General features: G+C 36.9%; 1 long non-coding RNA gene across 1 annotated transcript in view; it reads left to right on the forward strand.

The window, feature by feature from the left end:
* Positions 1-289: 289 nt before the first annotated feature.
* The window catches only part of LOC124720532, a 30,468-nt gene continuing 6,364 nt past the window's right edge, over positions 290-24,393 (forward strand). Inside the window, exons 1-3 of the long non-coding RNA XR_007006187.1 lie at positions 290-485; positions 10,614-10,711; positions 17,158-17,281. This is a non-coding gene — a long non-coding RNA (uncharacterized LOC124720532). The remainder of the gene's footprint in view (positions 486-10,613; positions 10,712-17,157; positions 17,282-24,393) is intronic.

A 24,393-nucleotide genomic window follows, 5' to 3' on the forward strand; every position in this document is an offset into this window, starting at 1 on the left:
CATTTTGGTCCTACGGAATTGACGTTTAAATAAAATAATGTATTGTGAAAGTTTCCATCGTCAATTGTTATTTAAAAAATCCTCAAAGCAACTTCGAGTAAAAACGTTCAAAACAGGTTTTTTCTGGTTCTAACATGTTGTCCAAAGTTTTTAAATTTTATCTATCTGGTGCTTCGAACATAGATATTGGTATCTATGGTCGAAGGTCTGGTGTTGCATTTACAACTTCGCCTTTATCTTTCTTTGCTCAATAAGAAATCAACGAGTTCTTTGCTTAGCGGTTGCTCAACAATTTGAATTTGCAAAGTGCAAAGGAAAGACTGTGAACCTGGCGTTCAAACGGATAAGAAACCGTATTGAGGTATGCATGAAGTCGTGCAGTGATTTTGTGAAAATTTATGTATGATTTAATGCACCAGCGCTTGCACTGTCGTGGAAGTGCGTACGGACCTTTGCAATCTAAAGCACCGTCCACTGGAATTTATGTAAGTGTATACAACTGTTTCACATTGTATGTAAATATATGCGTGCGCATTAAAATGTTTTTATCGTTAAAGCAACATAAAACTGGCACTAAAGAAGAGTTATTCTTTTGCAGTGCTTGAGCGTAAGACATGTTACTAATGAAAACGTTTATGTATTGAAAGAAGTAACTGGAAATGTTAACTCATCTGAAAATAGACATGAGTGCCCGAAACTGGTTATTGCGCTGTAAGAAAAGAATTTTGAAATTATTCGTGACTTGTTGCATTATTCACTAACAAGAATTTATGTAAGAGTAAAAATTATTGGAAAAACATAGCTGGTCTTTTTCCTATTAAGATTCCAGCCAGTTCATCTGGCTTTGCCCTGTAGGCCTGTACAAACATTTGCGCGTACCATACTCACGCCGCATCGGTTTTCCTTTCGTGTTTGATTTGAACAAAATGGCTCCGTTGCGGGTTTTTATCCTACATGATTGCATGTATGGTTATGGTGTGATGTAAAAGCCCCTTGGGATGACGGGGGAGGTTAAATGTGTGTATCTGATAGTTACTGATCCGGAAACATTATTTTGATACCACTGGCAGTGGAATACCTGTACTGGCACTATTGTTGCTGAGATTGTGGGGTAGGCACATTCGAGAGGTGGTAGTATGGACAAAGCGCGGAAACGTCTAGCAATCATAGGCTGTAGAGTGGATACTCTAGAGCACATGATCGTGTTCGCTACTGTAAATCATCTACTGCAACCTCTGGTTTCTGTATTTTTGGAGGAGTATAGGCAGAAACGAGAAAAAATACAGTAAATATGAGCCCCCTAATGCATACCATGAATAAAATGGGCGCGTCTTCAGTAGAATTGTTTCTCAGGAGCGAAGATGGAAAAAGTAGCCTACTATTAGTTGTTAAAGTATTCATTTTAAAGCCCATGTTTGCTAGATATTTTCTTTTGGCCCATTCTATCACGTTCAAAAGTTGCCAATCCCACGATCTTACCAACATCAGAGGTATCAGAACGATTTTTTCCATAATAACTATAGACTTGGTCGTTCCCTGGGCAGGGTCCCTTACCTCAGATTGATGCATTTAACCCTCTTCCATCATCCCTGGAAGTTTGTGGTTCCTAACAACACGAAGTCATCCTGTATCAGATAGGGTAATTGAAAATTATTTTGAAAAGTTTGGACTTTGATTTAAACAAGCAATTACTAGCTTCCTAAATTTGAGTTATTTTTAAAATTCTAAGACATAATAGGCTTGAAATACACACTGCTCCTGTATTCATTAATCTGTTGATTCTGACAGGCATCATAGTGTAAGTTTACCTTCTGTTCAGTTAACTGTAAACCAGCATTGTTCTGATTTATGAACATTTTCCCGTGTAACAGTATTTACAATTACCCCAGCCAGTGCAGAAATACATATTCCATGTAAGCATTTTTAAAAATTCATCAAATAACATAACGGAAATAGCAGGTAACTTATTGCTTGTCAGTACTCATAAACAGAATACAATATTACATGGCTAAGCTGTTTCCCACCATTGGGTTTAACTGGGCCAAACAAAAGTTTGTCAGGAGGTTGTAGTTTGTCTGGTAAGTGACTCAGCAAGCACACTAAATGAGAATGTTGATTTGTAGAGCCATTTCCACTAATTAATTGTAAGACTGATATGGCTACCATGCTCATCAAATAAATGACAGGGTAATTGGTGGTTTGTAAGCTACTTTTGTATGTGAAAGATGTACAGAACCATTGATAAAACTTTAGTTTCTCCACCCACCCATTTGTTGAGGCAGTATTCGTGTCAACTTAGTGTTATTTGCAGTGATGCAGGCTGAAATAGAACTTTGTTGATTCCGTACCTGATCAGAGACCCTGTTCAGTGGCTTTCCCTTTTTTGTTTTTGTAGTTGGGTCACTGCCAAACTGACTTATCACAATTGTAGATAACTATGATCTCGCATAATTTTTTAGGACATATATTTAGTACAAAATATGCAGTTCACTGTAAAAGGTATTAACTACAAATAGATCTCTAGCATTCTATTGGGACTTTCAAAACTTCTCAGGTTTCTTGAAAGAAAACAGGTTGTTTCATAAAGGCCTGATAACCAGTCACTTTCTGGATGACCATCTTTAAATGGTATTTTCATTGAATTTTGTTTAACAGTCTTGCACCTTGCTCTTTCACATGGACGTAGCATTTCTGCATGAATGTTGGCCAGTGTAGTTTCAGCATGTGGAGGAAGAGCTTGGATGTGACAAAGGCCTAATTTATCCAGTGCTACCCTGCAACCTAAAGAAGAAATTAGAATAAAATTATGCAAATCCTTTATAAAGGATTATATTTAATTTCTTCTTTTTAGTCTGTAGTTCTGGACTCTCAAAAGAATAGTTTCACCCTTTAATTTTGGGACTCCATAAGCTGCTTCTCTAAATGTTTTAACCTTAATAACATTTGTACACAACTGTTGACATGATTTACAGTGTAATTGCAAGCTGGGCACTTCTTAATGCAGGTCCTTGGCACTTCTCAAAACATGGTACGAAATAGTCATGTTTTGCCATCTCCACTCAGTTTTGGTACCTAATTACCTAACTTTGTAATTTTTTAGGGGGTAAATGTAAAAATGCAGTGGTTGCTTCTCATGTAATTGAAATTGTAATGAAATTACTTAGTCTCATTTGGGAGTGATAAAATAACACAATAAACCATGAATGTGTTTAACTTGTCATGTCATTTTGTATTTAAATGTTATTGGGTAATAACAGTTCTATAGCCATCACAAAACCTTTGGAAGAAGAGGAGATGAAAATGAACCTAGAAAGGGGAAAATATGGTATCATTGCATTTGATTTTTCAGTTTCTGAGCTAGCTGAGGATCACATGCCACTTAAAATTTCTTCTCATTTGCTGCTTTCTTTTTGGTATTTCTTCTTTTTGCCCAGTCTTTGCTTTCAAACCACTTCATACCTGCTCCTACAGTTTTTAACTTTGAACCCCATCTTAAGATTTTCTGTCAACTATTCATTGAAATACATATACAGGCAGTTAGTATGTGTTTGGTTGGATATATGAGGCACGTAATGTGAAGGTACTGAAAAAAGTTGGATGGAATCAAAATTCATGCTGCAACATGAATAAAAGATGGGATAAGTTTAGACAATTCCCAAGGTAAAATTTGCCAATTAATTGGGCAATGGAAGAAAGTGCACCAGAAAAAATGTTGGAGGGAGACCATGGATTGACTGCCATAAGCAGTTTCAAATGGGTGTAGATTGTAGTATTTACACACAGATGGCCTATTCCATGCCAATTGGTCTAATATTGAGAAATGTTCCCACATGATCATCATGGATTTTGATGAAATTTTGTATGAACATTCACACATGTTCTCAATGAACACTGGCAAAGCTTCAGTTTCAGAAATTCAATACTTTTTGAGATACAGTCGCTTGTTTAAGACCATAGCACAGCTTTCTATAGTGTGTCCTTGAATTTTCAGCAACTTTGAGATATCCCTGTAAGTATTTGCATGAAAGAAACAAAACTTGGCCATCTTATACAACGTTTAGAGCTCTTTAAAGTAAAATATTAAGAAATTCTGAGCAATTTTCATATAGATAATTTGAAGCAAAATTGGGCGAAAAAATAGCTGTTTAAAAAATGTGAACTTCAGTTTTTTATATCTCCAAAAGTAATTGTGGGATGGACATGAAACTTTGCACATCATCACTCACCAACACAAGATCTTAGAATATAAAATTTCATTCTCCTATTGCTTTCCTTTATTTCACAAGTCTAAGGTGAAGTTTACAATTTTTCAAAAAGTGCTAAAAATGGTATTTTTAGTCAAATTTTTCAAAAAAGTGTTTTCTTCAAACTCTTCTAAACTATGGTCATTAGAAAGAGCATATTCTAAACTATCTAGAAAAGTGGATTTGGTTTTGCAATGCAAGCATATAAGGCCCTAAAAAGTAGCATCATCAAAGAGGTGCACTGGAAGTTTGAACACATTTTTCTGTCACTCAAATTATACCTGAAACCTTTTATTATGCCTAATAAATGTTTTAGTGCCTTGAATAATTGAAATAAAAAGATCTGGTAAATAGGCAATGAAACTGTCAGAAAAACTTGAAAACTATGAGAAGTAGCCCTTCTGCTTTTATCGTAAGTATTCATCTGCATAAAACTCTTCTCATTTGAGAGAGAGAGAGAAAAAAGAGATCATAAAGAATTAAATGAATAATAGCTTCATATTTTTTGTACTTCTCAAAATTGTAAATATTTACAAGTGGAAAATGAAGACCTAATTTTTGGATTCAATTGTATAAAACATTTTTCCAAAAAACAATCGGTTTACTTGAATCATGCATCAAGTGATGCAAATTTTCCAGTCAATATTGCAGAGATTTTAATACCTAGGTGTTGTAACCTGTGAATGTTTTTCTTGAAGTTATTAGGGAAACGTGTGAATTTGGTTGGTTAAACATCCAAGAGTTTTAATTTTGTATTTAATCACACTTAAATGTAGCCTACCTTGATAAATAAGTAACCACTAGTTTCACAGAGAAAATTCAAAAGATTCACTGTTTATAGAAAATATAATGGCAACAATTACTTTAACAGTCAGATTGTTTCATTATAGTGACCCTTGTTTGAACAATCTGTATTTCAGTGGTGTGTTTGCAGCATAGTGAGTGGGTTCTCTTGACTGAGTGTGGCCTGTTAAGTGATTCGTAAGACCATCTAAGTTTGTAATCTAATTTACAAAAACTTGTTTTGTCTTTTATAGCATATCTCTTATTAGATTTTTCATTGGTATTATACATTGTGTATAATTTCATTCAGTAGCAATTTGTCTGAAATTTAAGCAGATTATAATTTGCACTTAGAGGCCAAATACATTATTTAGTTACCAATTACAGATGGGTGCAGAAGGGAACAGCATACCTTCCTGCTCAATTGGGCAAGGAGATAGTGGAACAGTGTCATGTCACTTTCTTTGCCAAAAAAGCTGCTTTAAAATTGTTTGCGGATTTTAGTGATGAGGAAAAAGTGGTTGGTCCGATGTTCTGAAGCAAAGCTGGACAATACCTCTCAAGTTTGCCTACACCATGAAGCCCTGTTATTGGCACAATATGAGATGCTACAAAAAAATGCTTCAATCCCTTTGGGAAGGTGAATCATAATGTTAAGGCAGGAATTCACACTCTTGATACTGAAATAGCTAATAAGGCTTCTGATATGTTGAAGAAGCACCTTCTTAATAACATAAAGGCAGGTCAGAAAATTTGTCCGGCTTGCAGGTCTACCTTGGACGAAGCTTTATCAGCCTCATCATCACATTCTGATGAGGACTTTACACCAAAAGAAGAATTAAATAGTAGCTTATTGTTTATCGGTATTTCACCCGTGAAGAGAACAGTAAGCTACAGAGAAAAGCCCCAATATATGAAGAAGAAAATTCAAAAGGCTCAAAATGTGATTAAAAACAGAATTGTAAATGCAATGGGAGTAAACCGACAAATTGAAGATGCTAGTGAAATTAAGGAATGTGGAAACTGCCAAGATGCAGAATGCAATTCATAAAGAACAGATGCAAATTTTAACCTTGGCACCTGTAAGTTGGACAGTCAGACAAACAGCGGCTCAGTTTGGCATGTCTGAAAGAATGGTGAAGAATTCTCGGCAGCTTAAAGCAGAGGTGGTCATTCTGGCACTTCCCGAAAATACGCAAAGCAGGAAATTACCAGCAGAAGTTGCTAGTAGAGTGCGAAATTTTTTTGAAGATGAGTATAGTAGGGTGTGCCCTGGAAAAAAAGTATTTCAGTTAGACTTTTAGATAGAAAGACATACATGCAGAAAAGATTGTTACTTTACAATTTACGGGAAATGTATGTTATCTATAAGAATATAAATGGTCCAGAAATAGGGTTCTCAAAGTTTTGTGAACTTAGACCCAAATGGTGTGTAACAGTAGGATCAGCTGGAATGCATGCAGTTTGCGTCTGTGCAATCCACCAAAATGTTAAGCTTATGCTTAGCGGAGCTGGTATAAGTGAAAATTGATGAGATTCTCAGCAAGGCAGTTTGCAGTTTGAACTCTAAACAGTGCATGTTACATCGCTGTGAAAGGTATCCTGTGCCCAAAGCTATAGCATCTGAAATTGCCAGCTATTTCCTAGATCGTGAGCCACAGGAACTTATTGTGTTTAAGCAATGGATACATACCGATCGGGCCACACTGGACTCGAAGTAAATGGTAGTGGATGAATTTATTGAAGATGTAAAAAATAAAATGTGGAGTCTGTCATGCCATCATTACATTGCCAAGCATCAAAGCTTGCATCTTAAAGGCCTTAAATGTCATCTGATGGATTTTGCAGAAAATTCTTTTATCATTCAGGATGCTGTGCAAGGCTTCCACTGGGACAATAGTCAAGCAACAATTCATCCATTTGTTATCTACTTCCGTCAAAATGAGAAAGTACAACCTTTAAGTTTTTGTATTATCAGTGATTGTTTGCGGCATGACACTATTACAGTTCACGTTTTTATCAAGGAGCTCATCAAATATATATAAAAGCACAGTTTGCACAGATATCCCACATTCATTATTTCAGTGATGGTTCCAGTGCTCAATATAAAAATTTCAAGAATTTCCTGAATTTGTGCTATCATGATAGTGATTTGGGAATGACAGTCGAATGGAATTTTTTTTATACTAGTCACGGGAAATCGCCTTGTGATGAGATGGAGGTACAACAAAGCGGTTAGCAGCAAGAGCAAGCTTGCAACAGCCACTTAATGGACAAATTCTTACCCCCCCCCCCTGGATCTGTTTCACTTCTGCTCTTAAAATATTAATGGAATTAAATTTGTTTTCGTCAGTAAAGATGAAATTGAAAAAAATATTGTCGCAAGAAGAGAGTTTTAAACTTGGACAAACTGTAGCAGGCACTAGAGAAAATCATCACTTTTTACCTATTGATGAAACAACAATTCAGGTCAGCAGAGTTTCAAATGATTGTTCATCTTTTCTAGTTAAAATGGGTCACAGTAATGAAGGAGGCATATTAATGTCTGCTCTCCAACCAGGACAATATGTTGCATGCATCCATGAAAACGTGTGGTGGATTGGGAATATCTGAGAGACCTCCACAGAGCAAAGGGATGCGTTAATAAACTTAATGCACCCACATCGTCCAGAAAATTCATTTTATTGGCCACCAGGAAGTGACAAGTGCTGGGTTCCAGAACACCACATTATTACAGTTGTTCCAGCTCCATCAGTAAATTCGTCTGGCCGGCAATACACCATTCCTCTTGATATTCATCAGAAAATTAATGTAGCATATCAAAAATTGAAATAGGTTAGAGGAAACAATCTAAGGAACCCAAGAGTGCCTTCTAATTTTACACAGGGCACTTAAATAATTTTACTATCAGGCTTGGGAAACTGTGTAAAGAAACCCTTATCAGGCTTGGGATCCTGTGGTAAAGAAACCCACCCGTGGCTGTTGTTGCTAAGCTATCGGGCATGGCCCCTATGGGAATGGGAATGCTGGTTTTCTCAGGTGAAATGAAACTAGCGGTGGTTAAACCACCATGGACCATAGCAACTCATTTATACACTTCTTTTCCATCAGTAAGCTGGTGTTGTTCATTAAACAGGCAACTAATAATTAGATGATTATGCAAATAAATTTTAAGATTTACATTCATTCTTAATAATAATTTTGTGTGTGTGTGTGTGTGTGTGTGTGTGTGTGTGTGTGTGTGTGTGTGTGTGTGTGTGTGAGAGGGTGGGGGGGTGACAATTACGAAATAACGTTTTTATTTTTATTCTTTTGCTATTCAGACTTAAGCTAGGTCCTATTCATCAGGACTTCTTATTTCACTTATCCCAGACATTAATAAACATATACAAGGCAAAATAAAAGATTTCAGGTATAATTTGAGTGCCAGAAAAATGTGTTGAAACTTACAGTGCACCTCTTTGAAGATGCTACTTTTTAGGGCCTTATATGCTTGCATTGCAAAACTAGATAGTTTAGAATATGCTCTTTCTAATGACCATAGTTTAGAAGAGTTTGGGAAAAACACTTTTTGAAAAATTTGACTAAAAATACCATTTTTAGCACTTTTTGAAAAATCAACTTTACCCTAGATTTGTGAAATAAAGGAAAGCAATAGGAGAATGAAAATTTATATTCTAAGATCTTGTGTTGGTGAGTGATGGTGTGCAAAGTTTCATGTACATCGCACAATTACTTTTGGAGATATAAAAAACTAAAGTTCGCATGTTTTTAAAAACAGCACTTTTTTCGCCCAACTTTGCCTTAAATTATCTATATGAAAATTGCTCAGAAATCCTTTACTTACTATTTTACTTTAGAGCTCTAAAAGTTGTATAAGATGGCAAAGTTTTGTTTCTTTCATGCAAATACTTTTGAGATGTCTCCTCTCAAAGTTGCTGAAAATTCAAGGAGACACTATAGAAAGCTGTGCTATGTTCTTAAACAAGTGACTGTATCTCCGAAAGTATTGAATTTCTGAAACTGAAGCTTCACCAGTGTTCATTGAGAACATGTGTGAATGTTCATACAAAATTGCATCAAAATCCATGAGGATCATGTGGGAGCCTCTAGACCACTTGGCATGGAATGACCCAGATGAAACCAGCACAGAGTACATGTGAGAAGCTACATCACACCGTTCTTTTGAAAATGGTTATTTAAGTGTGTGATATGTATAGGATACCCTGTAAAATAGAAATTGAAGAAAGTTAAACTTTAAATTTACATAAGAAAACTAATTTGCACAATTTTTGGTGTTAAGTGAGCTGTCCCAACTGGACCAAAATTGTTTGCACAGATTTATCTCAAAGGTAGTTTTAGTATTCGAAAAAGCTGTTTCTTTCAAAGTGGAAGGTGTAATTTCAAATTGACTTCAATTAGGGTGCGCATATCGTGAATTCCTTTATCAGAAGGATGCTGTAAAACTTGTAAGTTTGTATGCATGCCAGTGAGGATTATATGCAAAGTGCTACTGAGGGCTTCGGTTTTCAGGTGAAAGCGTGTACTTACAAATGAAACCTGTTGATGTACATTGTTGAGGTCCGTAATGATATAGTAGGACCTTCTGTACAGGTATTGGATTTTAGTTTATGGAAAATTGGTCACAATGACACCTTATAGGATTGATTGGGAGATACACCTGCATTGCAGTTTTCCTTGCCTTAAGGCAATTGTGGCTTGAAGCACTACATCATGTCTTCAGGAATTATTTCCAATTTGTAGTATTGGGTGTAGAGGACCTGTACCTTAACTGGCCTGTTCCCCAGAATTAACACCTGTAGACTTCCATTTGTGGGGAAAGCTGAAAGAAACTGTCTAAAAGGACATACGAACTACACCTGATAAAATGCAACGATGTATTACTGCAATAAGAGTGCCCGTGTGGGAACTTTTTAAAATACGTACTCAGAAATGGCTCACACTAGAAGTCTGCGAAAGACACCACTGACATTCTGCTTTCCCTACTTTAATGCCAATAAGCATTGTTCCATTTAAAGAGTATGTTTTCACACAAAAATACTTTATAAATATTATGTCGATTGGCCAACAGTACCGAGGCCCTGACTACCAATTCATTGTGTGAGAACTGCACATCAGTATCACTTTTCATTTCTGCAATATTTGCAGTGCAAGTTTTAGGTGATTCACCCTAAAAGGTGAAGTAAGACCTTCTGTGGACCTTACTTTCTACAAAATTGATGTCACGACAGCCTTATTATATATCAGTTGGGAAATGCCATACCTGATGGCAGTTGTGGCAGCTGTAAAACAATTGAATTGGTTGAGCGAAGAGACTGAGGGATCTTTTGACATTGATTACCACATTCTTCATCTTGTGACAAATTCAGATACCTCAAGAGTTTCTACATCAAACCAGTCAGAATCCTGCTCACCAAATTTTCATTACTCTTTATTATAAGATAAATTGTGGTGGTTCAAATTCTGAAAAACCTGTATTTTGGTGGATTTCGTAGCTTTCATGTAAATTTTTAAGTGTTCTTTTTGCCATGTATTTCGCTGATGCAATTTTGTGACTCATTTCAGGTTACCAGGCAGGTCAGCATGAAAATTTCATCACCAGCACTGACGATGTGGAGGGTGAATGGACAGAGTTCGAGCGTCATATGGTACACTTTAGACAGGTATGTGCTGGGCAAAATTGAGGGATGAAAAAGACTCACTGTGGTTAGATAGCTGTGTCAGAAAGCTGCTACGAAAACAAAGGGGGCTTCACCGCAAATTTAAATGTAGCCAAACCCTCGCAGACAAACCAAATGATGCCAAAATTAACATAGGGAGGGCTTTGCGTGAAGCATTCAGTGAAGGAATTCGAAAGTAAAATTCTATCTACTGACTTAATGAATCTTACGTGGTGGTCCTGCAGCAAATCGGTAAATTTATCGAAGCATATTTCCAGGCAATCTGACCATAATGGGATTGTAATAAAGAATGACGCAGTAAAGACTGAAATGCTATGTCCTTTTCCAAAACTGTTTCACAGAGGAAGATCACAATGTAGTTCCTGTTTAATTGATGCACAAATGACAAAATCACAGATATGAAAATAAGTGCTCAAGGGATAGAAAAGAAACTGAAATTGCTCAACAGAGGAAAGGAAACTGTACCTGATGGAACCATAACAGTAAAATTGTACAAAGAATATGTGAAAGAACTTTCCCTGTAAGTTATTCCCATTTTCAAGAAGGGTCATAGAAAAGACTCTCAAAACAATACTCCTACATGTGATTTGGTCTCTCGTCGAATTTTGAAATGTGTTTTATGCTCTTGTATTATGAAATTTATGGAGACTGAAGATCTCCTCTGTAGCAATCGACATGTGTTCCAAAAAGAATGATCATGTGAAACCTAACTTGCGCAGCTCATCCATGAAACCCAGAAAGCAGCAGATACGGACACCCAGATTTATTCCACGTTTGTTGACATTCAGAAGGCATTAGGTATTGTTGCACATTACCGCCTAAAGAATAAAATAAGTGTACGGGATGTCAAACTGTGACTGAATTAGATTTTTTAGCCATCAGAACACAGCATGCTGTTTTCATCTGAGAGGAGCATTCCGATGTAAGAGTAAATTTGAATGTGCCCCATGGGAGTGTTAAAGGAACGTTACTTTCACACTATATATAAATGAACTACTAGATGTCGGAAGGCCCATGAGCCTTGTTGCAGATGGTGCTGTCATATGCAGAAAACTCTCAACAATACAAAATTGTAGCAGACTGCCGGAAGACCTACAGAGTATTGATGCTTGTAGCAGGTTGTGACAATTGACCCTCAACGTAAACAAACGCAAAATATTGCGAATACATACAGAAAGACATTTTATTGAAACTTCCTGGCAGATTAAAACTGGGTGCCGGACTGAGACTTGAACTCGGGACCTTTGCTTTTCATAGGCAAGTGCTCTACCAACTGAGCTACCCAAGCACAACTCACGCCCTGTCCTCACAGCTTTACTTCGGCCAGTACCTCGTCTCCTACCTTCCAAACTTCACCACGCTCTCCTGCGAACCATGCAGAACTGGCACTCCTGAAAGAAAGGATATTTTGGAGACATGGCTTAGCCACAGCCTGGGGGATGTTTCCAGAATGATTTTCAGTCTGCAGCAGAGTGTGCGCTGATATGAAATTTCCTGGCAGATTAAAACTGTGTGCCAGACCGAGACTCTCTCAGGACCTTTGCCTTTCGTGGGCAAGTGCTCTGCCAACTGAGCTACCCAAGCACAACTCACGCCCCGTCCTCACAGCTTGCCGCGAAAGGCAAAGGTCCCGAGTTAGTCTCTGTCCGGCACACAGTTTTAATCTGCCAGGAAGTTTCATATCGGCACACACTCCGCTGCAGAGTGAAAATCTCATTCTGGAGACATTTTATTGTATGATTATTCAATTGCATAACATTGACTGGATGCAGTTACTTCCATAATGTATGTAGGAGTATGCGTACAGTGTGATTTGAAGTGGAATGACGAAATAAAATTAATGATGGGTAATGCAGATGGCTGTCTGAGATTTGTTGGATGAATTCTCAGGCAGTGTAGTCTGTCAAGAAAGGAAGTAGCTTAAAATACCCTCATTCAACCAATACTTGACTGTTCCTCAAGAGTCTCCGATTCTTACTTCATCGGACTAATGGAGGAAATAGAAAAGATTTAAAGAAGAACAGTATGTTTCATTACAGGTTCATTTAGTAAATGTGAAAGTATCACACTTGTGCTCATTCAGCTTCATTGGCAGACACTCGGTGATGTTCGTGTCACTGTATGGTCTGCTGGTAAAATTCAGGAGATGTGTTTCTAGAAGAGACAGCCAAATATATTTCTGCCTCCTAAATATCTCTCGTGAAAACACAATGAGGATAAAGTTAGTTATTAGAGCCCACACACTGGCTTACCAGCAATCGTTCTTCGCTGCAAATCTATGCGATTGGAACAGGAAAAGGGTCAGTGACCAGTACTGAAAGTACCATACACTGTAAAGTGGCCTGCAGAATATAGACATAGATGTAAGATTTCTCCCAAATATCAAAGTTTCTCTTACTGAAGCAAAACGCCACAGAAATAAACCTGCCTGTGAAATGAAACACTTCACAATTTGTCTGATGCTGCTTGCTCAGCGGACTGATGTGAGTGCAGTCAATCCATGATAAATACTGATTACTCGATGCTCTAGGTTTTAGAGTTAAATCTTCCAGTGTGGAATATTCCATTAAAGTAGGACACACTTACAATATTTAAAAGTTTAAAAAATTTTGCACTTTATAAATTTTTTGATAAGGCTGGACTTTTTACTGTATGGCAACAGTGGTTTGTGACCATTATTGCTTTTCCTCATTTTGTAGCCATTTTTATAATGCCATATGTTTTTGTCTGGTGGGAGTGTGAATTATTAGAGATTTTGGACCTTCATTTTAACTAATCGGCAGGTAAGAATTATTTGTATTACTGTTACATACCCTAATGTATTGCATAAAGAGTATAAAACTGAAGTACGTAAATTACAGGTTAGAGTAAACAATGTAATACAACAGCATTAACTTTAATGTAACATGAGTCACTTTCATGTAATTAAGTTTTTATACCAAGAGATAGATTTGAGATAACTTTATCTTGTTCAGTAATTTACTTCTTGGTGTGAGTGTGTAACTAATAATACTACAACAAATTTCCCAATGTCAACCAATAGTTTAAAAACAGAAAATTAAATGTGTTATGTGAGTCACATAATCTTGAGTCACAGTTATATTATTTTAAGATTAGAAGAATAGGATGCCCTTAGCAGCAGCAGCAGCAGCAGCAGAAAGACAGAGGAGGAGGGGGGAAAAGTTAGAGTGAAGGAAACTATGGAGAATTTAAGAAGTTCAAAAATCCAGCAGAAGCAGAAACAAAAGTTTCTGCAGTTGAGTCAACATACGCAAGGACTGATATTAGAAGAAAAAAAGAGCTAAAATAGGGAGAGAATTAAAAACAGAGGCAACATAGGATACAAGAACAGCAGCGTAGTAAAGCACATTTGTCACCATATATGTCACTCAGTGCTATGGATAAAGCTATGACTCAAGTGCTGCAATTGCTTGCATTAGCAAGGTGCTGTCAACTGTACCTGAAAATGTGAAAGTAGTTTCAATCTGGTCAGATGGACCTGCCTCACAATTTAAAAATGAATATATTCACTTACTGCTGCTGCACCTCAGTTTGTCATTTCATAATGTGGAAATATATTGAAACATATTTGCTACATCCCAAGGTAAAGGAGCCATAGATGGAATTTGTGCAGTTGCGAAATGGCCAGTGGGAATGTGGTAAAAAGTGAAAATTCATAGTGGGTGATGTGTCAACGTTAGCTCAGGTAGGTGCAAGTACCATGACTATGCAGGTTTTTTTCATGTGTCTATTGTTGAAATTCAAGGAATCACTGTGAAACTTAATCTGGCTGAAATATTTTCTTCGGCACCATCAGTACCACACATTAAAAGCATTCATTGTTTTCACTACAAGAAAGCAGATATGTTTGTAGTACTCCTATCTCCAAAGAATTTTATGCTGCAGATCATAATACTGAAGAAACTATAGAAAGTGTGAAAATTGGAGCCTGGTACAAAGTATAATATGTTAAATTCAATGCCAGAGAAGTACATGCAGTTTTTGGAAATTCTTACTTAATCAGTGCACTGGAGTGTGCTGGTCACTACTGGAAATAGCCTGTAAAATATGATGAAATTATAAAGAAAATCAATCCACTTGATGTCGAGGATATTTTCAATTCTGACTTTGAATTGAATTTACAGTTCATTTTCCCAGATGTTGTGCTCGTATAATCTTTCATAGAGTTTGAAAAGTGAAATGTTAATGTTAGGTTTGTTGTTTGCCAATTGTCATATTTTCATTTTTCTGCAGAAAAAATGTTTTTCCAACCAGAAGTAGCAAGTAACACGAGTCACGTAACATTGAGTCATGTGCTTTTTCAATATTTCAATATTAATTGCCTTACAGAAAAAGGAAGTTATTTATGTCAAATTTCCAAAGAAATTGGGCTTTTATTAATCTTTTTTGCGGAGGCAGTAAATTTGTTTGAAACACTGTTGGCTAGTGTCAACTGTTTGCTGAATTTCAAGTGCATGTTTTTTCTTATGGCACGTATGGGATTATGCCATAATATAGAACCAAATATGAGATAATACAATACAACACTAGTACTCTGACAATTTGCATTCTGGAAACCACAGGTTTGGGCCTATTTGTTTGAATCTGGACATACGAATGTGCACTTTAAGCCAAATTATGCATTAGAGTATGGTTTATGATGTAATGTAGGATCTCTTAATACTGTATACGCATGAACATAGCTTCCTACTTGATTGTAGCTGCACATGTGCAATAACGCATATTTTGTGGCACTCTGACAGCTGCTGAAATGAATTCTAACCAGTTGCAGGAAAGTATTGTGAATGGTGGTTATAAGTGTTACTTTCAAAGTAAATTTCATTTTATGCAATATGAATTGTTACATGTGGAAATGTGCTTTTAATTTCTTAAATCAGTGTTTGATTCTTACTTAAAACTTAACACTTTGAGGACCAGCCACTTGGAAAAATTTCTAGCCCAGAAGACTAGACATTACATTGTAAATAAATTTTACTGTCACATTTGTCTGATGTAGTGGAACGCGCGCGCGCGCGCGCACACACACACACACACACACACACACACACACACACACACACACACACACACACACACACACAGTGAATGCTATATTACATGTGAAAGTTTAGCTTTTCGTCTAGCTACACTGTGCATGTTAATTTAAACCATTAACTTTTCCTATATGTGTGTTCGTGTAAAGCAGGGATATTGCTAATGGCTGACTACATGATGTATCCTATGCTCTGAATATCTGGTGTCATTGGCTGGCAAGATCATGTGACATGAACTAAGATTGAGTGCAATCCTGATTTCAGTTTTTGGAAACTAATTGCTGTGTTTCGTGGAATTCAAATTTATAATTTTGTAACACGAAAATATGCAGTGTACATGTTGCGGTACATCAAAGAGCTTTCCAAAACATGTTTCTTTCAAGGGGGATCGTTTTCTATAGTTCCAGGAGGTTCTACGCAGTTGTACAAGACATTAACCATCCAAAGAATTCATAAGTTTCACGGTTCCTAGGGAAAATATACTGTCACTGTATTTTCAGCCAGGAGAAAGTGTTGTTTTAACTGGGAAATCCAGGCATTTTTTCCTTGTCCGCGTATACACCCTGTAGATGCTTCACTGAAAGCTAGTTCTGTAAATTTCTAGATAATCTTTCATGGGATAGTTTGTCTGCTTCTGCCAGTACATTTTTCCACCATCTCTCAAACGCTCTCCCATGGATCAAACAAATCTTTCACCATTTGTTTTGCCAGTCTTTTAATTCAGTGTCCTTTGTTAGTCATAAGTTGTACAGATCCCACACACTTGAACAGTTTTCAAGGATGCTTCACATGAATGCGTTGTTAGCAATCTCGGTTGTAGACTGGTTTGATTTTCGTAGTATCCTGCTAATGCTAGAAGTAAAAAAGATTTGCAAGTACCGCCCTAAATTAAACTTTCCAAACATTGCAATATAATGTTTTAAAGATCTCCAGAAATGCTGTGTAAAGTGTCTGATGAACAAGAACTGACAGGATTTGACAGATGGAAAGATTAAAAGATCCCCCTTCTTGAATCTTTAACACAGATAACCTTTTCTAAAATGAATACCCTAGCCAGCAACCCCTGTGCAAATTAAAAATCTTCTTGCTTATTCATTATTGGAATTATCTGATAACAAAACATGGAAAAAACTTTGAAGCTTGGTCCTTTACAATATTTCCAATGAAATTTGAAAGAACTAGCAAGTTTTTATAGACCTGATACTTCTGCACTGTATAGCTGCTGATGCATTTGGCTTACATATTGCTAGTGAAATTCTTTTGAAACTGAAGGACTGATATCTCTAATTCATTTGTACTTGCTTTAGTGTCTGAAAAGATAACATCCATTCCAGATCAGTTGTTCCTGACAGGGACTTTTTTCATTACTTTCAGGTGGTATAGCAGAAGTGGTAGAAAATAGCACTGAATGCAGATCCTTTTCGGCTTCATGGATTGGTTCATTATGTGATGTGCGAACACTGAATTCTAAATCTGGAGCTTTTTCACATGAGTTAGGGTAAGTTTTGGTCAGTAACTACCCATGTTACCTTCTCAATAAGTATGATTCAGTGTGTCAAAAATAACCTTATTTTATGAATAGGAACTTGATTGATTGAACAAAAACAGGTGCATGCTAAGGAGTGTGGCATCTGTTGGTAGCACCTTATCAGAAAATGAGTCTTCGCTTCCCCTCTGCTCAAATTGTTTCACGTTAATAAAGATACGCATTTGAAGGCAAAATACTGGGAATACTTCCTTAACTGCTTGTCATGTGTGATGAAGCAGCTCTTCTTTGTTGAAAGCTATGTCAATCAACTTTATTCCACAACTTGATCTTCTACACTGTCTGCTCTTGTCTGACATAGGGTTTGTATTTGTACAAATTTCAATTGCCTCTAGGCTTAGTAGGTGAAAATCAGCAGATCTGATGTCAGAAAAACTGTTTGTGACTTGGCTTCTGCCATCCTTTGGAAACATTAGATGTGCTGAAACAGTAGTGGCCATAGTGATACTATGGTTGACTTGTCTGTTATTCTGCATTTGTTTGTGTATTCTCAGGGGAGAACTGACTGTAAAAATAATTCAGCATTTGAGTTGTTCACCTCCATAGGACAGGCTCAAATGTTTCACCTTTTTTAAAAAAAAATTATTTACTGACGCAGAGGTTTTGGCGCCAGTATTTATCTTTGTGCCTGCAAAGCATGCCTGTATAGTGATACATATATTCGATGGCAGAAGTTAGTTGTTGCAGCACCTACCAACATTTTTCAGAACTTCCGCTTACTTTGCACTCGATTCTAAGCCGCAGGTGGTTTTTTGGATTACAAAAACAGGAAAAAAGTGTGGCTTAGATTCGAGTAAATACGATACTCTCTCCTTTGTGTGTTGTCATTTATTGGAAAGCTTTCTCTGATATCTTAAACTGTACTAGTATTTCCCACATTACGTGAACCACTGTGTGTAGTTATGACATAGATAATCTTTCCCTGCGTTTGTACATACTCCTCCCCCCCCCCCCCCCCCCCCCACACACACACACACACACACACACACACACACACACACACACACACACACACACACACACACACACACATTGTTATGCACTCATTCAGGCTATGCATGAGAGAGCAAAATGCATCTCTACAAGATGGCAATGTATTGTAATGTACAGCATCACTAACAAAAGAACAGTAGTGGGCAACATCCTGAGGAACTTTGTAAGGCTCGAAAAGGACGAATCGCCTTTGATGAAGGAGCACAAAGACATAATCCAAAATGACACTTAACTCTTCCTGATGAGTCAAAGAAGTGTGATAAACTCCTTTTCTCGTCAGGGACAAATGTTCGTAAAACTTAAAATGCAAGGGCTTGTGTATAATGAATTGGAGTCAGTGAGTTCAGTACAAAACAATGACTGTGCACTAATTCAACTTTGTTCATTGTTCTAGATATTTTTGTTTCTTGTGTTATGCGCCTGTAAAAATGTTCTGATTCAAAATTTTTGTCTTGAATGTTCTTTAGCTGATACTGAAATGTATAAGAACTCATTTTTCAATATGAAAAATTTTCAGGTACTTTTTTGGTTCTTCGTTTAGTGAAGAAATTCTCCTAAATGTAAGTCGATGTTCACGAGTCTATTAACCACACATTTTTTATGTGCTTCAAAATTCGACTAGTTACAACAATGTGAAAACAAAACCAACACAACTGTGAAATCATTGTTCTGTAAGATGGCTCTAATAGGATAGTGGTGAAACCCTTCTGGCAGCACCTGTTATCTTCAACCTTCAGTTGCAGAAGAGAGGATCTTTTGCTGCTGGAGACAAGCCCACCAAATGGAGACTGAAACAGTCACACACACCTCATCCTTTAAACTGGTTTGAACTGTGTCAGGATCTGATACATCAGTTGATAGAAATTCATTTACCTGTCCTGCAGTGTTCGGGTGTGGGGGGGGGGGGGGGGGAGGGTGGTATGCCAAATCCTCTCATTTTTCTTTGAGTTAAAGTAGAAAAATCGAAATGGAAGTGCCTTCGAGGCAAAGAGAACTTAATATTTTTGTCATCTAATGATCGAGAAAAATATCAATAGAAATGCAATTCCACTTTGTCTTGGTTTCATTGCAGTAATTTCTTAAAATAAATGCTTTTTGTAAGAGCTGTGCAGTGATTTGAAAGTGGAGGTAGGATCGAGCTAAAGAATTTAAGTATTTACACCATGTAGTACTACATAACATCTTATGTATTAATCAAACTTAGACATAGAAAAATCTATAAATGTAATTATATTTTTCAGCATATGCCATTTTAATCTCCAACTAGAAAGTAATTAAGTAGAATGTAGCAAGTTTTTATTACAGTCCGTCCACAGAAGTCTCCCCTTAATTTATTCATCTCTTCTATTTCCAGATAAAAAAATGTACATTCTACTAATTGTAGGAAGTGGATATCAAGTAATGTTTAGCCTTCTAGTGTAAAGTGTGGCTCACTGTAAAACCATAGCAGATGATTATCTAGTATGATCTGATGTTGCCGAGGGAAAATTTCATTTATATTTGTGTTTCTCTGGGCGTGGATCATTAAAATAACATGTGGGACCAACAATAAGCCTTAAATGATTGCAGTGGCTTGAGCCGTTTAGGTGCTTACCATACCAGGCTGCTTCTACTCTGTGTTGTAGTCTTTAGTCTGAAGACTGGCTTTATGCAGCCCTCCATGCTAGTCTATCCTGTGCGAGTCTCTTCACCTCTGAATAACTACTGCAACCTACATCCTTCTCACACTGTATAGTGTATTAATCTCTTACTCTCCCTCTACAATTTTTGCCCTCCACGCTGCCCTCCAGTACTAAATTGGTAATCCCTTGATGCCTCAGAACATGTCCTACCAACTGATCCCTTCTAGTAAAGTTGTGCCACAAATTCCTCTTCTCCCCAATTCTGCTCAGTACCTCCTCATTAGTTAACCCTAGGATGCATGGTGCCGAAAACACACATGAATGCATGTGCAGGGCCTCCAAGGCCCTGCCCTAATTTAAAATTTTCCTCTTTTCATATAATCATTCTTTGGAGTTAAATTTTTCTGTCAAATTTGTCATATTGAAAGATTCCTAAGATGCAGTAACAGGATCTGGTGGGCCTGATTAACATTTTATTAATTTTTTAAAAAAAACTCTAATAAGAGTGAATTTTTATTAGTTACATCCTTTTACATACAACATATACAAATAATTTTATTAATTCACTTATAAGTTGCAGTTTACATTTTATAATATTTATTACAACCAATTTCTTCAATTAAAACATACTCATTATTCACAATATTATGTATATAGGCAATATTTTGACAAAAAGTTATTATTCATTGTTCACATAAAATTGCATTTTTCTTTGTTTTCAACATGTGACAAACAAGAAGCACAAAGAACGCCACTATGTTGCTTTTACACTTAATACATGTCATAACACTTTTCCTGTGTTTATTATATGGACAATAATTGCATCTTCTTCTTTTTCCTGAAACAGGTAGTTGGTTCGGCAATATGACATCTTTTTGAACACCACATCTTTGCATAGCATCAACGATTTTCTGTGGAAGATTAGGGATCTGAATGCGAAGTTCCATTAGTGGTCTTACCATTCCTCTGCTAAGTCTCTTAGGAGCAAACGCCATTTATCACTTCTTCCACTATGGAATGTCAGATGTTGGGTGGAAAATAAAATTTCACTGTTCGTTGCTGCGAGGTCCATCATATTCATCCATAATGCAAATGGCCATCTTCTTGTTTGTGTCTTGCAAGTGTAATAACAAATTTTCTAGTCAATTTGATCTAGTCCACACTCGCAGAGTTATAAACTTTATTATATCTGGTCTCTTTTTTGCATGAGTTTCATCAATGTTTCTGTCTTGATGCATTGCGCTAATGAGAACTACAGATTTTTTATTTTTGGGAGCATAACTCACCATTGTAATGTCACCTCTAAATGTAAACAGAGGAATGAATCGCTCTTGAGGCAGATGGTTTCATCTCATTAGGAATTTCTGGTTTATTTTGTTTGAGTGTTCCCACCACTGTAATTTGCTTCTGAAGCATCTCTTCTGCCAGCTGCACACTAGTAAAGACGTTGTCAAAAGTAATATTTTTTGATGATCCTTCAATGCATTTAGCAAGATCTTTCACCACATTCAATCAAAGATTTTTCTGAATAGGTTCATGGGGCTTCCTTCCCGTGTAAAGAATTCCGTCTAAAGCATATGAAGATGTAGCATCACATAACCAAAATATTTCTATGCCATACTTGGCTGGTTTAGAGGGCATATACAGGGTGAAGCTGCATCTTTCACGGAATGGGACTAGCTGTTCGTCAACTGTGAGCGAATCATTGCGAATCATTCTATTTCTACACTTGTCAAGAAATAGTTCCTATACATAGCGATCAGCTGCAAGTTTGTCATCTGCAGATCGAGCTTCACGGGTATGCCTGTCATGGTAGACGCTTTCATCAAATCTAATCATTCTCCTTGTATCCTTGAATCTATTTACTGACATGGTGGCCTTATATGTAGGATTTGCCTTTTCATCCAAGAATAATTCTCTAATAGGGAGATCCCAACTCTTCTGAACACCAGAAAGCAGTAAAAGACCAAGAAAACCCTCCATTTCAACAAGCGAAACGTTTTTCCACATTTTACCATGTAAAGCAGCCACTCTTCTGCCTTCAATATTTGTGCAGTTGATGATTTCCTCTAGTATTTCCTCGGAAATGAAATAGTCCCAGGCATCCTTAGGTTTACAGGTTTTCAAACCACGGGCTGGACCAGGTGCCTTCTTTACAATATTATGGATAGGCGTACGAAAAGTTGCAGGAGGATCTAATTTCCAAATCGTTCCATTCCAACTAATGTGTGTGGGGTCTTCTATATCTTTTTGTGGTGGTTCTTCATTTTCAGACTCTGAAGTAATGTTATCGGAAGGACTGTCATCTGCCTCAATATTCACATCTGCGGGTTCATTGACTGACTCTACACTTCTTGCATCTTCAAAAATATTTCCTTCCTCGCAAGAATCATCTTCAAACCACTGAGCCACACTACTTTCAAAGTTAGCTGCATTTGCACGTACTGACTCTCTTGCTTTGCGTGTCGAAGCCATAGCAAAAGGCGTGTCTCTCGAACAGCAGCTTGTGCAGCACTAAACGAGTCATACTCGTAACAATATGGGCCTTGCAGCAACAAACAAACTACAGTAACAATGAGGCTGACAAGAGCAACACAGGATAACAATACTACGCAATAATAAAATTTTTGATAGCAAAAAGATCAATGATACAGACATCGCCAATATGTGAAAGTAGTGTGTACTATTTTTTAGTTATCCTATTACTACTACAGCTGCTGCTGCTGGCACTCCTGGAAATACCACTACAGTTATTGTTGAGTTAATAACTGCTCCCAAACCAGTGTTGAATACAATATAGGCTAAAGAACATTTATAAATGTGTGAGGGCTTCTGAAGCCCTGCTTATGCATTCACGGTGTATGGGTAAACGTTTTGAATTATACAAAAAACTGAAAAAGGTATCTCATTCAGACTTGATAGGAGGAATGTCACAGTGTTAGTGAAAGAGTACTGGAAAGCAGTTTGAAATCAAACAAAAAAATTAGATTTTTTTAAAAAAAATGAAGACACACAAGGGCCTCGGAGGCCCTGTATATGCATCCTAGGGTTAAGTGATCTATCCATGTATTCTTCAGCATTCTTCTGTGGAATAACATTTCGAAAGCTTCTATTCTCTTGTCTAAACTATTTATCGTCTGTTTCGGTTATATACATGGCTACACTCTGTACAAATACTTTCAGAAAGGGCTTCCTGACACTTAAATCTATACTCGATGTTAACAATTTTCTCTTCTTCAGAAACGCTTTCTTGCCGTCGCCAGTCTACATTTTGTATCCTTTCTACTGTGACCATCATCTGTAATTTTGCTTCCCAAATAGCAAAACTCATTTACTACTGTGTTATTTCCTAATCTAATTCCCTCAGCATCATTTTATTTGACTACATGCCCTCATCCTCGTTTTGATTTTGTTCATCATCTTATATCCTCCTTTCAAGACACTGTTCATTTTGTTGAAATGCTCTTCAAAGACCTTTGCTGTCTGACAGAATTACAATACCTTTGGCAAATTTCAGAGTTTTTCATGCTTCTCCCTGAACTTTAATTCCTACTCCAAATTTTTGTTTGGTTTCTTTTACTGCTTGTTTAGTGTACAGATTGGATAACATCAGGGATGGGCTACAACCCTTTCTCAGTCCCTTCTCAACCACTGATTTATTTTCATGCCCCTCAATTTTACAAGTGCCGTCTGATTTCTGTAAAAGTTGTAAATAGGCTTTCGCTCTCTATATTTTACCTCTGCTATCTTCAGAACTTCAAAGAAAGTATTCCAGTCAGAATTGTGGAAAGCTTCCTGTAAGTTTACAGATCCCAAAAACATAGGTTTGTTTTTCCTTACTCTATCTTCTATGATAGGAATTCTTAAAAAATGTGTGTAAGGCATGTATGTAGGTGTCTTTCACTGTAGTTAAACTGTAATCACTCTGTGTAAAAAGACTAATGTAAAGACTTATCATAAAAACGTTCAGTATGTTGTATTTTTCACTGTGAGCAGGCATTATGACAAACTTGTTCTACATTACAGTGAGACCAAATCTATAATCTTTGGAACAAGCACCAGTTAGCCACCTTTTGCGAATAATGTGAGTAAATGCTGACCGATAACATCAGAAACCACTAATGTCTAGGCAAATAACTGTCCCTGACATTTTAAGGAATTTTACAATTTGTGCCTTGAAAATGACAGGTGTTGACCTGTGGAAATACCCGAGTTTTTGACAAATTTATCCAGAGCAGTCTCTAAAGTTATTAGAGAATAAAACTCGCTGGGAAAAGATTAACATATCCTTCGGCAATCTGTTGAACATTAGTTTGCATACTCCATAGGATACAAATTCCTTATCAGTAGAGACTAAGAAGTTCACATATACTATGTAGACAATTGAAATGTTGACAAACATTTTTGAAGAATTTCAGCATGCCACATGCTGAAGGGAGGACGTATGTT

This window comes from Schistocerca piceifrons, chromosome 11 (genome assembly GCF_021461385.2).
Source record: "Schistocerca piceifrons isolate TAMUIC-IGC-003096 chromosome 11, iqSchPice1.1, whole genome shotgun sequence".
Classification (NCBI taxonomy): Eukaryota; Metazoa; Arthropoda; class Insecta; order Orthoptera; family Acrididae; genus Schistocerca; species Schistocerca piceifrons.